The sequence below is a fragment of the Pectinophora gossypiella genome, chromosome 14 (assembly GCF_024362695.1).
Source record: "Pectinophora gossypiella chromosome 14, ilPecGoss1.1, whole genome shotgun sequence".
In the NCBI taxonomy this organism is placed as follows: domain Eukaryota; kingdom Metazoa; phylum Arthropoda; class Insecta; order Lepidoptera; family Gelechiidae; genus Pectinophora; species Pectinophora gossypiella.
The window spans coordinates 2,878,456-2,897,042 of NC_065417.1; the positions used below are offsets into that span (position 1 = coordinate 2,878,456).

At 42.1% G+C, this 18,587-nt stretch overlaps 1 protein-coding gene across 1 annotated transcript in view; it reads left to right on the forward strand.

Annotated features, from left to right (window-relative positions):
• The window catches only part of LOC126372461 (E3 ubiquitin-protein ligase RNF144A), a 165,872-nt gene that overhangs the window by 11,906 nt on the left and 135,379 nt on the right, over positions 1–18,587 (forward strand). The window contains exon 2 of the mRNA XM_050018232.1: positions 7,174–7,214. The gene's annotated coding sequence lies outside the window, so the exon portion shown is untranslated. The remainder of the gene's footprint in view (positions 1–7,173; positions 7,215–18,587) is intronic.

Sequence of the window (18,587 nt, forward strand, 5' to 3'; positions counted from 1 at the left end):
CAGTAGGACGCAACTGAATTATCCAATATTTTTGTTTCAACTCGTTCACTATTGCTTCCTGTTGTCCATGCGCAGACTTGACATGATAGTGTTTGACCAAAAGACGGGTAGTTGGATGTCGTCCGTCGAGGATTATGGGTCTCTTCGCTTCCAGAGGTACATCGCAAACAGCGTCTATGCGGCCACTCGAGCGAAGAACACCAACCTCGTCCAAAAAAGGAGAGAGACTTAGCAATCTGCTGTCACGTGGCAAGTTTTTTTCCATTTTTATAGCTTGCAAAGAGCTGGCAAACGAATCCTCTTGAGCTTGCCGTAGAACGAGTGTCTTTGCTTGCTCCATCAGAGAAAAGTCGTCGATCGCAGAAACACCTCTACACTTATTTACAAACTTGAGAACTGAAGCAGCTGATCGTACAAACCGTAGCCATGACGAGAAGCGCTTAGGATCAGGAACGGGTAAGCAAGAAGGTGAGTTTTGAATGACGGTTACACAAGCTTCAACACTCTCCCTATTCTCGGGTTCTATGACGTTCACTGGCCAGCTACTCTCGTGGGCGTATAAAACGCAGGACCTGTTAACCATTCAGTGAGAAAAGAATCATAATTGAACGAATCTCTTGTAGCAATATCTGCAACGTTCAATCCTGTTGGCACATATCTCCACTCAGAAGCTTTCGTGAGATCATCTATCTCACCCAACCTGTTAGCCTCGAAAGTCTTGTACTGTCGCGTATTGTTGTAAATCCAGTGAAGCACCGTGCTTGAATCACACCAAAAGTATCGCCGAGTGACGTGTAACCGATGAGCCTTTACTAAAGTATCGGCGAGCCGTGCTGCAAGCAGTGCAGCCTGGAGTTCTAACCGTGGTACAGTTTGAGGTTTCACTGTCGATACACGAGACTTGCTGGCAACAAATGCGACACATGTTTTATTGTTATTATCCTTCCAGCGCCAGTATGCGACCGCGCACATTGCCTTGAGCGATGCGTCGCTGAACAAATGCAATTCCAAATCCGTATAGCTTTGCTTGGTTACATTGCTGGCGGAAGAGCTACTTGCGTTAGCGAATAGCTCATTCACAGACTCATTACATGATTGGTACCATCTCGGTAAACGAACTTCTCCAACGACTTTTAATAGTTCTAACCAGCTACACCATTTTTTATACAAATCGTCTGGAATAATATCATCCCAATTGATAGGTAGACGCCATGTGTCCTGAAGCAACATTTTGCCTTGCGTGGTGAAAGGTGTCAAGAACCCGAATACGTCAAAAATAGACATTACGACACGCAACATTATTCTTTTCGTTGGTCTCTGTTCGCCTTTAATCACATTCTCAGGGATCCGCTTAAATGACACGTCGAACCCTAATTCATCTTTGGCGGGGTACCAGATTAGACCGAGCGTGCGCTCGCCTTCGTCGCGATCATCCAGTCCAAACGTCACAGCCGTAGTACCTAATATATCCTTAGGTATTGTGTCGAGCACAGTAGCGCTATTACAAGTCCAGTTGCGGATTTCAAAACCTCCCGCTAAATGAATATCTCGAATATTCTTTACCATATTGATGGCAGTAGGCTCATCCGGCAGACTATCAATATAATCATCCATGTAGTGTTGGTTGTGAATAGCGGTAACAGCAGCTGGGAACGTCGAAATAAACCTGGTTGCGTTCTTATTTTTAATGTATTGTGCTATAAATGGCGAGCAGTTAGCACCAAAAATCAATGATGTCATCGCGTACGTCTTCACCGGGCCTGACGGGTTTTTTCCTCTCCACAGGAATCTGAGGGCATTCTGATCTTCAGAATTAATTTTAATTCTCAAAAACATATCTTTGATGTCGCCGGTTACTGCTACCCTGTCCTCTCGAAAACGAACCATAATGCCGAACAAAGAAGCGAGCAAATCCGGACCTGGGAGAAGAAAATCGTTTAATGACTTTCCTTCACTCTTAGCAGCTGCGTCATAGACCAAACGTAGCTTCTTTTTGTTGGGATTGTCAACTCCGAAATGTGGTAGGTACCACGTATTCGACGTGGGTGTCGTATCGGCCATTTCTCTAGCGAAATCGTTTTTAAACAAATGATTGACGCGTTCCTCATACCTGTCTGCGTAAGCCTGGTTAGCGATCATCTTCCTTTCTACGCCCTGCAGCCTCTTGTACGCAGTAGGGAAACTGTTGGGCAAGGTATAGTGCGGATCTCTCCACGGCAGCCCCACAGTCCACCTGCCGTTGTCAAGTACAGCAGACGATTCCAACATCTTTAGCGCCTGTACGTCGTTAGCATTCTGTCTAGGCTTACCTGAAATACCTAAAGCGTCGATTTCAAAAGAGCGGCGCACCTCCTCGTGCAGCTTGTGCAGCGCCTGCGCGACATTGTCTTCCTCGGGCACCTCATAAAGGTGGAGCGTTGAATGCGCAGAGCGGGCTGCCTGGGACGTACGCGCCAACTGGACCGCCCCGTGTACACACCAACCTAGAGGGGTTCGTGTTGCCGACGGCTCATTGGATCGACCTATACATATTTCTAAAGGTACCAACAAGTTATAGTTATCCTGACCTATGAGCAACTCAGGTTTACAATAAGAGTTACTATGGAGCACTGATTTAAGCGCTTTCAAATGATCATATTTATCGCAGTCTACCAATTTTACATTCTGAACTGGTAAATCTAATTTTTTTACACTATGTACAGACAAGGTATGTACGTTACTGTCCATAGAACCAGAAATGTTAATAGTCATTACAGTCGAATCACAAACAATCACATTATTGTTCCACGCGCCGCTTACGCGCATGGTTTCACGACGGCCTTGTAGTCCGATGCGCGCCGCTAGTCCGTCGCTCAGGAGAGAAACCGACGACCCGTCGTCCAGGAGAGCGGTCGTACTAAACACGCCATTAGGACCGTGAATGTTGACTGGAACCACTTTCAGCAGAACGCGTTTATCATCATGTAAGAAACACGTTGTTCCAGTAGCACTCGCTGTTTGTGCCGACGTACTCGCTGTTTGTGCCGACGTCCTCGCTGTTTGTGCCGACGTTGAAGGCTCCGTGACAGGCTCTGGCAGCAGCAGGGCGCTGGCGTTCATGCTATCGTCCGGCCGGCGAGCACTGCCGTCAACCTCATAGTGCAGGAGCTTATGGTGTGCTCCACCACAACCTTCTTTGTCACACGCAGGCGCAGAACAAGACTCACGGTCGTGACGGTGTAACAAACATTTGAAGCAAAGACCGTGCTGTTTAACATAGCGCCATCTATTCTTGCGCAAGGCGCGTTTAAACTTTTTGCAATCTGGCAGGCCATGATATGGATGTGTATGGCAGAAGAGACACTTTTCCTTTTTATCGTTGTCGCCGCGTTCCTCAGACTGCAATAATACAGGTTGCGCGCGTGTGAAGCTATAATGTTGCTTACTATTTTTGTTTAATTCAGTGCGAAAACTTTGCAAATGAATATTCGCGGTGGTAGCAATCTTTATGGCTTCATCATTCAGAAAGTCGGACATTATTCGTAGTCTAGACTTTTCCCCAGCTTTGATATGAGGGTAGCTGTAATCCGACCATTTGGATAAGAGAACGGTTGGCAGCTTCGCTATAAGTACAGGCACAATACTTAAGCCCTGTGTATACTCCTCGCGACCCACAGCTGCTACAGATTCCACAAAATTCTGGACTTTAATAGAAAAGTTGACAATATCTTTCTGATAATCATTCGACATCGGAGGAAGTCTCCTCACGTCCTGGATAAGTCTGCTTATTATGAACTCAGGGTCACCGTGACGTAGTTCCAATGTAGACATGATGCGGTCGGGTGAAGCAGCACTTATAAGTAAGGCAGAGACGGTTTCTTTAGCCTGTCCGCGCAGGCACTTGCGTAATCGCCATAGATTTTCTTTAGGACTAAATTTGCACACGTCGGTTGATTCTTCGTACGCCTGCTTGAATTGAAGCCACTCTAGTGGATCGCCCGAGTATTCAGGTAGATCCTTCGGCATACACATACGATTCAACAAATGAGCATCACAATTGTGGATGGAGGTGACGGGAGCCGCTGACTGGTGCGCCTCGCCCTTTTTTATATCACTCTCGGGGGCGGGCACTTTAGCAAACTCGTGCTCGTTGCGTTCCATCCAATTGTCGACGATGTCGTGACACGTGGTACTACTATGTGGACTGTATTTTGTACCTTCGAGATCTAATAGGTCAGCTTCTAGCTGCAAGTCGATCAGCATTTTCTGTTTCTTCGCCTCTAGTTCAAGTTTCCTCCTCCTTACCGACGACATAGACGTGCGCGTAGGTGCGGCTGACGGTACGTTACTGTGTGGTGGCAGCGGGTGCGGCACGGCGTCGTCCCTCGACGATGGTGGTGCCACTGTTTTCATATGGCTGCTGCCCGCCACGAACGTCGTGTCAGCTGCGGCATGACGTGTCAATGATGCCGGTGATGACTTGATAGGCGTCGATATGTTTCGCTGCTGCGTCTCGCGTTCAGCGCGAGTCGCGCTGCGTGTTTTCACTTTAGTAGGCGTGCGATACATTTCAGTTGTGTACGCGTTGGGGTTCACTTACGATTGTCAACGTCTCGAAGGACCACTTGTTGAGCGCGTACGGTAAAAAATATCACGAAAGCAAAAACATTTTTGAACGGATTTATTGCAACCAAAAGAACACTGACATTGACATTTTAAAAAACAATAGAACGTACAAGTATGACAATATAAGTATTAATATAAAAGAAATAAAACTAAGGACGACCAAGGAGGCCGTCGTTAACAACGCCTATTTCCCGTTGGGGTAGGTAGAGACCACGGAATTCCACTTTCTACGACTCTACACCGCCTTCGCTTCCTCCAACCTCATCAAATACTTCATGTATGCCGGTTTAGAGTACTCTTGATCTGGCCTTTCTTTAAAACATCCTCTTCCAACTCTATCTCTTACACCCCCATCATAAATCTTTTTCGTAAGTCTACATGTCCAAACCATCAGAGCATCCCTTTTTCAATACTCGTCACTACACCTTCTGTCAAACCACAACACTCCCTTATTGATGTTTTATTTTTTAAATTCTGGAGTGTCTTTAGTAGATAGTAGGGTAGTTTCCAACTAGTCAAATCAGTTACCTTTTACTAATAGTTAAAACACGAAATTACTATGGAATTTGTATGAAAAAGCAACCTGTGACGTCATAGAAAAAGTGCCAAATTTCGCACTTATTACATTTTGTTTATTAAAATTCATAAATAAGTTGAATAGAAAAAAGAAAACGCTATTTGTCACATTAGATCTGCCTTTATTTAGTATTCAGAATTTCATATTTTATCTTTGACCTAGGAAACTACCCAGTTATAATGACAATGATGCTGATTCCGATACACCATTTCATTCCTTATGATAATGTTTATACAACGTAACAGACCCCAAAAAGTAATTCGATTCGGTTTCCGTCTGTCAATATACAAACTTCTGGCCATCTTGTAATAAAACACTCGATCGAACGAAGTCATTGAACCCACATGTGGGTTAAAAAAAAGTTAAATTTAGTCTCGTCCAACAACATAGTTGAATGATTATCTATTTATAAGCTAATGTAACGGTATTTTATAAATATATCAATTTATATCGCTATGAAAATCGAGTCAATCGACCAAATAAATAAAATAGAAAGTGATGGAGTATGTTCCGTCCCTTTCCATTCGATGAGGGGAGGTCTGTGCTAGGCTGGGCCTGGTAGGAGGACGTAGGCATAGATTGAATCGTATGGTGTCAGATATCACACACACAGATGCGCGTGTACGACAATGTCAATGTGTAGTGTCTGTGTTAAAGGAGGTTGTTTGAATGAAGTGTCCGGGGTGTGACGTAGATATAAATATAACATAACATCGTATCTGCGTCCCTGAAGCGGAAGGCAGAGGTGAATGTTATTTACTCCTCGCCAGTTATGTTTAAGTCCCATGTAATAGGGGGCGAGCCTATTGCCATCAACTAGGCACAATTCATCATATCAATTATCTATGATCCAAACATGAATTCAAACTCATAGCGTCAAATTTACTGTTTTTTTCTGACCAGTTCAATGATCGAGTAAATACAAGCAAATCCGCAAGTACAAGCTGGTGATATGTACCTATTTGAAATGTGCAAATTACGCCCTTTCATTTGATACCCAACACAATACCATTGGAAAAAATATTTTTTTTTCGTCCTCATTTTATGTCCTCTAGAGGGCGGCACATTAGATTTAGCGTAACGTCACATAGCCTATAACCACCGGACGATCAAGACGCTTCTAGTGATATCTCATTTGTCAAATTCTGACACATGGTTTAGAACTTAGATGGGAACAGACGTGCATACATACGTACATAGCGGTCAAACACATAACCCTCCTTTGCTTCGCCGCAGTCGGGGAAAAAACACGAGTAGGGTACTTAACTTTCTGTAAGAATAGAGTATTGCCCTATATTCATTTGTTAGTAGCCGTGCAGCGTTCGAGTGTCCAGTAAATCTCAATGTGGGTAATGGATGGTCCGTTTTATGTACGGGTTTTTCGATTTCACGGGTTTACGGGTTGGTCGACCTACTGCGTGGTACAGAAAAAGGGACTAACTGCGTATTAGTTCCTTATCTTTCCATTTTGGGCGGCTTTGCGGGAAAAATAGGTCGGATAACTAAGCACTAAAGTGACCTAACTGTTTTCTAGACCACCTAAATCCGCGATAAGTAGAGTTAGAGCGCCGCGTTAGGATAAGTAACGGTGTGTGTACCAAATAATCTAAAAATTTGGATCCTTAGTTCAGGTTTATCATACCATAGCATCACGCATGTATTCCCGTAAGGGTAGGCAGAGGTTATATATAGTATAGCAGGCAGCAGTAACTGTTAGTACTATTCAGAGGCGGAGGACAGGAGTCCTAGTATGGCTTTGTAATAGACTACACTGGGCGCTATCCCACTTGCGTCAGACAGAGTACTGCGGGGCGGAAGGCAAGAGGGAAACCACTGCCCAATTTTTCCCTGAAAAAGTAGCATGGAGGTATTTTAAATTCTACACCGACAAGAGCGTTGGCTCTTAAATTGATGATGATGGTATAGTATATCCACTCTAGGTTTACATTTTTAATTTACTATGTTATTTTAACTAGATATTTTCTTTTCAGGGCGTGAAAGCAGCTAGGACTCAAGGGTTTTCTTCATAATGGTAAGATGAGATTATTTCCGTATAAATAGAAATGTAACACGCAAGTAGAAATATGTAAGAGTAAGAATGCTTTGTATCTTTCATGAATAGAATAGAATAATGGAATAGAATAGGAGTATTATAGTGGATTTGTCCATGGAATAAGAAGATAAAGAATAAAACACTTCACTGCACACACATTCAAAATAATTTTACAAAAGAAACTTATTTTATGGTGGGCAAAAGCAGCCTTCCACACATTCCTCATCAGAATATGTACTATAAATAAAAAATAAAGCTCTACATTACTAAATAAAAGGGAAATTTGACCACAGACTGTAATGACCATAATTTGAGAGAACGAAAGTTGCTATTAGACTATTTATCCGTTTAATGTGTAACGCCCTGAATAAGATTTTTCTTTTATATACTGTTTTCGAAATGAAATATTCAATTAGAAAGTGTGGAAGGTTCTAATACTGTTTGTTTATGGATTAATATGCGTGTGAGTAACACAAAACAACGCTTAGTTAGCCCTGGTTTAGTTAGGACATTGCAGGCCGTTCTGTGCTTCCTAAGACACGCTTAAGCCTTTGGTCCCGGTTACTACTAAGCGATGTAAGTATGTAGTCGTTACATGAGTCATGTCAGGGACCTTTGGCGGCTCAATAATAACCCCGACACCTCTGTTGATGAGTCTGGTTATCCACCTCACAACTTACACGATAGAAGAAGACTAGCTCAGAACAGAAATAAATGTTTTACCCAATAGTGACGCAAAGGGTTGTATATTCAGCTACTTGAAATGATCAGCGTGGAAGCCGTTTCCGAGAAAGGGACTCAGCTATTCATTTTAATTGTGTACAACGCTCGTTCCCTGCCAATTCACTCCGAAAAGGTACATAGAATAGGCTTTTTATACGCAATAGATAAGTTACGGGTGTTTGATGTTGATTGTGAGTTAAGTCTGTGGTCACCGGGTTGCTTCTCAAGTGGGAAGCGCCGGTTCGAAGTCCGGTCTTGCACCAGTGAGTTATAAAACATAGTTGGCGACTATTGTATACAGTAGACTGCGATACGGCTCACCTACCCAGTTGGTCTAACAGAAAATCTCGGTGAGGTCTGGGTACTTACCTAGTTCATCTTGCGATGGATGTACCTTTTACTACCCCAATGACTACCCCGGGATATAGTCGTGAGCTTATGTTATGTTATGAAATCCGACGTTTATCAATTGATCAATGTTTTTTCTTCGACAAATTACCTTATACTTTTGACAGTATGATGGATGACGTAAGAGAGTGACGTCATAATTCCTCTTTGACGGCGTCGATGTAATTTTATAAATTTTCACTTTCAATTTTCAACCAATAATATCAATAGTGCGTAGAAAGACGTGGGCTTCCCAATCAAGTCAGATGATTTGGCTGTTTCTTTAACTCAATACGTATTACGTACGTGCGCAAATAAAAAAAAAATGTTTTCCCTATTTGTTGACGTAACGAAGGTATTAGTAGTTACGTCATTTTGGAATGCCTTTTTCTTTCAAGTTGCAATCTGTTTTCATATTTTTTTTCATCAAGGAGGGGGTACGGAGTATACTCCACCAAGCTGCTCCACTGCGGGTTGGTGGAGACCAGTGGGGAGGCTCACAGTGTACTATGCTCGACCAATGAATGAATTCGCATGCGAATCTTTACTGATATGGAGGCGGAGATGGGAGCCATCGGTACGGCAATGCAGGACGGAAGGGGCAAGTCGCAGGGACTGGAACCTGACAGAGGGCAACAGTAACTGTCAGTACTATTCAGAGGCGGAGGTCAGGAATCTTAGTACGGCTTTGAAATAGACTGCTCTGGGCGCCATCCCACTCGCGTCAGACAGAGTACTGTGGGCGGAAGGCAAGAGGGAAACCACTGCCCTATTTTTCCCTAAAAAGTACAAACACAAATACACTTTATTGCACCAAAATAAAAAGAAATAATTACAATAAGACCCTTAACTAAGTACATGGCAAATGGCGGCCTTATCGCTTAAAGCGATTCAAAGACCAGACAACCATAAGGTGAGAAAAATTTAAAAATTGGAAGATTGCGAAAGTAGCATGGAGAATGCTACACCGACAAGAGCGTGGCTCTTAAATTAGTGAAGATGGATCCCCATATAAGAAGACTAAAGTAGAAATTATACCCAGGCGAATATTAATTAGTTTTACAGTGAATGGACGTACTTGAGTCGAGTTAGTAGACACTGAAACACGTCCCGGATATTACATATAAAAAGGTCATTCTTATCATTATTATATTCATTAAGAAACATGTGAACTGTTACTGGCAATAAATTTTATTCTTTATCGTGTGCTGCCTAATGTGTAAGCGTGATCAAGATAGTTCGCTCTCCCCTTCACTCCTTAGCGGCTTACGGCCATTTATACTAAAATACGACCCGGAGGGGGTGAGGTAAATCTAGCTCGGCGCCCGATAAGAATCGGGGCGGGGCGGAGAGTTACCATTCTATACGCAGTATTATTCTTTATTCTTTATGATCTTATGACAAAAACTATTGATTTCCTTGATGACATTGGCAGTATTAGGTTAATGAGTAGGTATTATGCACGTCTACTTAAAGTCATAAATCTAGTTAATTGTTGTGGCGATAAAACCTTCGAACAGCGTGGATATTAAGAAACCAGTTAGACAAATGATCTTTAATTTATCCATACCTACATGGAGATAGTTTGAGATTCAGAAAATGACTTACCTAGTTGCCTCCGAAGCACAACAATTAGGTGACTCCAGCCTGAAAAGTCAAAGGACAGTCTCACAAAGTGATTTCGACAATGAACCCATCGGGAATCGAACCCGGACCTGATGGTGAACCTAACACTCTAACCACTCGACCAAAGGAAAAAACTTCAATAGCTTTGTGTGGAGCCGCCTAAATCACAATAAAGTAGTAACACCGAATGTCCTTTTAAAATCCAAACCCCAACTTTGTATCTGGAAATCTTGGCCTTAGGATGTTAAGGAGACGGTCTGCTTCTTCTTTCCGAATCGAAGGCAGACTTAGACCCTCCCAGTATTTGGCTACGGAAGTAGCATTGTCAGTAGCCAGCATCAGGTCCTCCAGCGTGCAGGTGGCACGACAAGAAGGATAAGATATAAGAATAAATTTATTGCCAGTAACAATTTACATTTGCTTTATGAACTAGGTAATAATGAATATTACGAATACGGACAAAAGGAAATGGCTCAGCTTGTGCTGCGATGGAGCCATGCTATGGCGCCATCCAGCGCTGGTTTTCAGTCATTTCCTCTTCCTGGGATATTGTCAACGACGGCTAGAGGACATTAAATAGAAATATACAGCAGCTTTAGGTAGAAAAAGAAACAATAAAAAAACAATCAAATAAAATTTGAGGTGTTCCATGTTTTGAAGAACCATGACCAGGTCCCACGTTTGTCGGTGTGCTTCTATCATTATTCTTCCGCTTTTCGCGTACTTTCAAGCCTAAAGCCAATCAACCAATAATACATATGAAAACAGTTAACCATGTTTCGCTATAAAAACATAAATATAGGTTGCAGCAACTTGTCAATACAAATTACAATAAATGACAATAGTAGACTGACTTAATAAGCGATCTTGAATAGGGTTTATCGTCTATTAGATGCAAATAAGTAAATAATCAGACACTAGACTGCAATGAAACCTTGTCGAATTAAGTAATGATAGGTACAAAGCTAATTGTCTTGAGGTTTTATTAATTGAAACGATAAAATACCATTATTTTACAGTCACGTGTTTTAAGTTATTACAAAGGTTTTATTACCCGACAATGGCAAAGCAAGAAGGAGAGTTATGTTTTGACCGTTATGTATTGCGTGTATGTATGTACAGTCATGAGCAATATAATGTACCCACTTTAGGACTCTGTCGCACTAATATATTTGACATTTAGTGAGACTTACAGTTCAATTTGTCAATAAAGTTAATGTGACATGGTACCTAAGTGTATACATATTAATGCTCGTGACCGTACGTTTCATTCCGCATAACTTCTACTGATTGTCCAAAAAGTGAGATGATCCGTGTTTTGTTAAGCCGTTGGTCCCGGTTATTACTTCCTCATGTAAGTACGTAGTCGTTACATGAGTCTTGTCAGGGGCCTATGGCGGCTCAGTAATAACCCTGACACCAGGGTTGATGGGGTTGGTAATCCACCTCACAATCCACATGATAGAAGAAGATCAGATACACACGGACACGCACACAGAAAACAGAAAGCTCGGTGAGGTGTGGGTACTTAGTTTATCTTACGATGGATGCACATTTGACTACCCCGATTGAATTATAGTCGTGAACTTATATTCTTTGTTTATTTATTATCTCTCTCTCTATTTAAGAGCTGCGCTCTTGTCGGTGGAGTAACTGCCATTCCTCTCTTCTTCCCGCCAAAACCTTCACCTCCCGATACGACACGACCTGCACCTTCTCTTTTATTTGTTTCATAAATGTTATCCTAGGTCTACCCCTTCCTCTCTTCCCTTCAATTTTTCCTTCTATAATGTTTGTTATAAATGAATCGTGTCGTTTTATTTATTATACTCATCAGAATATAACAAATGCATTGCCAATAGAAATGGTCATGATCAAAATGTTTAAAAGTCATGCTCAAAAAATAGTTCTACGAAGCGTTATCTCCCAAAACCTTGAAGCCTAGATGGCTATCTATCCATTTTTAAGTATTTGATCAGTTTCGTAAGAGCACAAAACCAGTCACTGTCTAAAACTGGTTGTACTTGCACAATAGTTAAGTATCCATTGTGTTCATTATCGTGATTGGCTAAACCTTGATTAAACATCTTTTCAATTTGGTAGGCATCACGTTTATTGGACGCCCGATGTTCGGTCTAGGATAAAATAAAACTTTATCTTTTATGCATGGGATATTTTAATTTGACTGTGAGGAATGAAAAGATGAGGGGAACAATATAAGAACAACATAGCCTGTATACCCCGAAGGGGTAGGCAGATGTCTAAAGTCATGAGCAATATTATGTACCCACTTTAAAACCCTGTCGCACTATCATATTTGACATTTCACAAGACTTACGGTTTTATTTGTCAAAAAAGTTAATGTGACATGGTTTCAAAGTGTATGATTAGTACTCATGACCGTACACCCACTCCTCGGCAGCTATGTTTAAGACCCCTGTAATAGTCGTTACATGAGTCATGTCAGGGTCCTATGGCGGCTCAGTAATAACCCTGACACCAGGGTTGATGGGGTTGGTAATTCACCTCACAATCCACACCATAGAAGAAGTTGGCTAGCTTATTACCAAATATAACAACAATATAGGATAGACATACATACATACATAAACTCACGCCTATTTCCCACCGGGGTAAGCAGATACTATATAATTACATTTGCTTCGATCCTGACGCACTTCTCTTGCTTCCTCCACATTCATCAATCGTTTTATATACGCACGCCGCTTCAGAGTAGATCGTATTGAACCTTTTCTAAGGACATCTCCAATTTGGTCAATATATGTCCTTCTAGATCTTCCTCTGTCGGCCCTACCACCAACCTTCGCTTTATATACGGCTTTCGTAATCCTATTATCCTTCATCCGCTCTACGTGTCTAAACCAACTTAACATTCTCTTCTCAATCTTAGTCACTACACTATATGGCCTTTTACACCATCTCTCGCTTATCACAGTGTTTCTCACTCTATCACTCAATTGAACAACGCAGAAGCTACGCAACGACCTCATTTCTACGGCATTGATTAGGCTAGAAATAATAATAGTTAATATTTTAATTCTCTAATAGATAATAGTAACGAAAATATTAGCGTATTGTCAGCCCCCATTGGTGAGGATTTAAGCCGTAAGTCATTTGTTAAAGAGTAAGGGAGCGCGCGCGGATTGTTTGTCTCACTCGCACGCGAGAGGTAAGAACGATATTTTAGTATGGAGTGTCCGCTGCGCTATTGTACTTGTGCATCGCAAGGCGTGATCACGGAAACCTTGACACACAGCATCTTTCAATCCCGTATTGGATTCTCGTTTGATTACTATACTAGTGACTGTCCGTGACATGGTCTGGGGTTGCGCCTCTTGTGTGCGTATATTTTAAAGCAAAAAATTTGTATCGATCGCCATCGACTCGCAAAGAAGAAGAACGAATCCCTTAGATGCATAGGATAACCATCAATTTTAAAATAACGTAACAGCATAGCATCACGCCTGTATCCTCGCAAGGGTAGGCAGAGGAAGAAATAGTAAAAACACATTATGATTCAATAATCTACCGTTATTCAGTTTAGTAGCCGTAAACAAAACGCCCACACCAGGATTCGAAATTAATACATGTAGGCAGACTGAAAAACACAGTTGTTGTTTATTTATTAAGCAGTCGTGTGAGTCGGGGAATCACACGGCCAAATGAATTGGATGACTATATGGTCTTATCCAAACTCAACCCCATAAAGAAGCTGAAAAAAGATAGGATAGTATTTCCGTATAAATTCCGAAGAAAACTTTAGTTTTGACGTTTCGTAAAAAGTATCTCATTTGAGTAGGTTGTGGACTTTTTATTTATTATTAATACGAAGTGGTGTTTTGTGGTTAATGACCGCATATTTAGTGCTTATCGATCATATCGGAATATTCAATAAACAAAGTGTACCTATCTATTTTCGCTTCGTGCCAACAAGCCGCTTCATGAAACGCAAACAGGGTGAGCAGTACTCGGTAACTGAGGGGAAAATAAATGAAAATATCTCACAATCATAATGGATAGTAACAGTAGAAATATATACCTATCAACTTTTAACTGTAAGAATGCTATAACATCAGCAGAATGTATACGCAGCCTATGCCGCAAGAGTGACGTTATAGCACTTCAAGAGACGTGGCTCCTACCTCATGAAGTCCCATATTTAGGTACGCTGGACGATGACTTCGCTTACACGGGCAAGTCGGCCGTCGACACATCTGCGGGGCCTCTCATCGGGAGACCATACGGAGGAGTCGCCATACTATGGAGGAAATCTGTGTTTCCGATGGTTACAGTGTTACCGTGTGATAACGATCGGCTTGCAGCCATTGAGATAGTGCGCGATGTCTGTTCTATACTGATTGTGTCAGTTTATATGCCAACGAACTCAGTGAAAAATATTACCGAATTCACACAGTGTATGAGTGAAATAATTGCCTTAATAGAAAGTCGGGACACGGAAACTGTTTTCGTAATTGGGGACTTCAACGCGCACCCGGGAACTCGGTTTTCTGAGGAATTAGACACAGTGTGTACAGATCAAGTTTGGTCTTGCGTAGATAAGGAACTATTGCCCGAGGACACGCACACATTTGTCAGTTCCTCTAACGGCTGTCTCCGCTGGTTGGACCACTGCATTGTTTCTAGTGCAGCGCGACCATTAGTAGTAAATGCGACTGTCTTGTATGGGGTTTATCCATCTGATCACATTCCCTTATTATTTGAGTGTAACATAAATTTGGTTACGCCAAAAACCGTTACTACACCTTCTGTGTGTAATAAAGTCACATGGGGTGAGAGAACCACTGATCAGATTAATAGGTATACTGAGTTTTGTAATTCTAGGCTAAGGTTAATGGATTTTCCCAGTGAATTTTATCGTTGCTCATTTTCAAGTTGCTCTGATCCCAGTCATCACCAAGTGCTAGATTATATGTATCATAGTCTGATAGGCATTATGAAAGACGGTGCGGAGTATACTTATCTGGGTAAATGTCACAGTCGTAATAAGATCAAGTATATACCTGGGTGGAATAAGCATGTACGCGATGCTCACAGGGAAGCTCGAATTTGGTATCAAAATTGGTTGTCCTATGGTAAACCAACCTCTGGTTTTGTGTATAATAAAATGGTCGAATCTAGAAAAAAATTCAAATCAGAATTAAAATTTTGTCAAGACAATCAGAAGCAAATAAAAATGGATATGTTAGCCAAATCTCATACGGATAAACAATTTAGTAAATTTTGGAAATCTTGTAGCAAGCTGAATCCCAAACCGAGCGTTCCGGTGAGCGTCGCGGGCATGTACGAACCCACCGACATAGCCAATGCTTTTATGCAGCATTTTAGGGTGCAGTCACCTCTAGCAAGCGTGCCTCGGGGGGTCGACGAGGGGGCCGGGCCTGGTGATCTTAATACTACTATTAGTTTCTGCGCTAAAGAAGTTGATCGCGTTATTAAAAAGATGGTAAGGGGAAAGTCACCAGGACACGATGGCCTCAGCGTCGAGCACCTGAGGTATGCAGGAGTACATTTGCCTAGGGTACTGGCTATGTTTTATAACTTGTGTGTTAGTCATTGTTATTTGCCTAAAGATCTCATGTATACCATAGTAGTGCCGATTGTAAAAAACAAAACGGCGGACGCCTCTGACATTTCCAATTACAGGCCGATATCTTTGGCTACTATAACGGCTAAGGTTCTGGACAGTCTGCTTGACAAACACCTGGCTAAACATATGACTCTGTACGACGCTCAGTTTGGCTTTAGACCGGGATTGTCCACAGAGAGCGCTATTTTATGCCTAAAGCAGACTGTGCAATATTATACCGACAGGAAGACGCCTGTATTTGCTTGTTACTTGGACTTGTCAAGGGCGTTCGACCTAGTTTCATATGAGGTGCTGTGGCGTAAACTTCAGCTTGAAACCACGCTACCTCCGGAAGTCGTATCACTGTTCAAGTTTTGGTATGATAATCAGGAAAACAGTGTAAAGTGGTGCGGCTCGAGATCCGATTCGTACGGGTTGGAGTGCGGTGTGAGGCAGGGGGGGTTGACTTCACCGCGACTCTTCAACCTGTACATGAATCGACTGATGGGTGAGCTCAGCAACACCAAAATCGGATGCCACGTTGATGGTGTTAGTATAAACAGTATCAGCTATGCGGATGATATGGTGTTGCTGACCCCATCCATCAGTGCTTTGAGACGCCTGTTGGCAGTGTGTGAGACATACGCGGAGGCCCATGGACTCAAATATAATAGCAAGAAAAGTGAGCTTATGGTTTTTAAGGCTGGTTCTAAAACCTATGATGATATTCCAGAAGTCTCACTGTGCGGAACACCCTTAAACAGGGTAAGCAAATTCAAATATTTGGGTCACTGGGTCTCTGACGATATGAATGACAACGACGACATAGAGAGGGAACGCAGGTCGCTGGCTGTCCGGTGTAATATGCTGGCTCGTAGGTTTGCACGATGTTCAACAGCAGTCAAAATCACGCTCTTTAAAGCCTACTGTCAATCGTTTTACACGTGCAGCCTATGGGCTAGTTTCACGCAGCGGAAGTACAGCGACCTGCGAGTCCAGTACAATAACGCATTCAGGATGCTGGTGGGGCTGCCGTGGCGCTGCAGCGCGTCGGGGATGTTCGCGGATGCGCGGGTCGATGGTTTCGCCGCTATTATCAGGAAGCGGTGCGCGTCCCTACTAGCGCGCGTCCGGGGCACCACCAGCACCATCCTGAGTGTGTTCGCAGACAGGTGGGACTCTCCACTGCTGCGCAGGTGGATGAAGCTCCATACCGACTGACAGACTGACTGACAGGACTGATGCATTATTTTTAGTTACTAACATTAGAGAGTAAGAAAATTGTTACTAACAAACTATGGACAAATGTCTGAAAATAAAATAAATAATAATAATAATAATAATAACTCGAAAATTTATGCGGACTCTTGAGTTTATTCATTTGGGGTTCGGAGTAGGAGTCTGCTCCGAGGGTGGGGGCTTAGGTTTCATCAGTCACCCTCATCACCTTTCATAATTCTTCCATGTTCGTTCAACGACATTGAACTAGAGATAAAATAGACGATTACTCTTGTCATAAGCAATGTCCCCTTGACATGTTGCCAGCGTTTCGTCGACTAGTATAGATCATTATCTAGTTTCATAGAGGCTCTTTATCTAATAATAAAATCATAACGGCCTCCGTGGTCCAGTGGCTTGAGTGTTAAGCTCACGATCCAGAGGTCCCGGGTTCAAATCCCGGTGGGGACATATTACAAAAATCACTTTCTGATCTCTAGTTTGGTTAGGACATTACAGGCTGATCACCTGATTGTCCGAAAGTAAGAAAAAATATCGATCGATATCGGCTCACGATCTTGAGGTCCGGGTTCGATTCCCGATGGGGACATTGTCGAAATCATTTTGTGAGACTGGCATTTGTTTGGTAAAGAATTTTAAGGCTTGAATCACCTGATTGGCCGAAAAAGCAAGAGGACAAGTTAAGTCGTTGGTTCAGGCTATTAGCCGTAAAAACACCTTCACTGACTCTCGGATTGATTGAGGGAATGCCTGTGCCCTGCAGTGGGACGTATATAGGACGTATATGTACGTATATGGCTGTTTATGGTTATTTACGTTATGAACGGATATCGGACACTTTCCGAGGACTGATTCCACAACCATACTACTCCGGTTGATTGAGGGGAGGCCTGTGCCCAGCAGTGGGACGTATATAGGCTGTTTATGTGTATGTGTAGATGTAGGTGTGGGTACCTACCTCTGAATACCTCAATAGGCTAATTTCCTACTAGTCAAATCAGTCACTTTTTACTTAACGTCAAAACACGAAAATACTATAGAATTTGTATGAAAAAGTATTATTAAATAGAAAAAAGATAGTTTTTCGTTAGTTTTAGATCTGTCTTTATTTAGTAATCAGAATTTCGTAATTTATTTGAACTTGAACCTAGTACACGACCCAATTGGGATATAGTCATGGCGCTTACGTTATTATTGACAATTAACACTTATAACTATAAATCACTTGTTTTTGTATTAATAAAGAAGACAAATAAAATAGGGCCAGTTGTTTTCATGTGCTAAATTTAAGATCTAACGAACATTTCATTCGGCTCCGGCGCCGCGGCGTCTACGTACACAAACGTCGCAAATATTTGCAGAGGCGATACCGCTCGCGAACAGTTTGCTCTTGCTGGTCCGCACCGCGTTGCAGACGTGATTGCTTTTGGGGAACTGATTCGCTCTGTAGCGTTCTTTTGTTATCTGTTGTCTAGTATTGTGTACTTTTTTCGAGGTTTTCTGGTAGAAAACTCAACTGTTGAGTTAAGCTCGCCTTTCTACATGTTTGATTGAGAAGCAGTATATGAAGCGAAGGTCGGTAGTAGGGCCTTACATTTTATCACGTTTTTCTATGAAGTCACAGTGTGCTTTGTCGTTTAGTAAAAAGTAACTGATTTGACTAGTTGGAAACTATCCAATTACATTATTTCAAAGCAATGAAAGTTTCAAAGAAAAGCATTTGAATATAGAATCGAAAATTATTTATACGGCAATTATTGTTTTAGAAG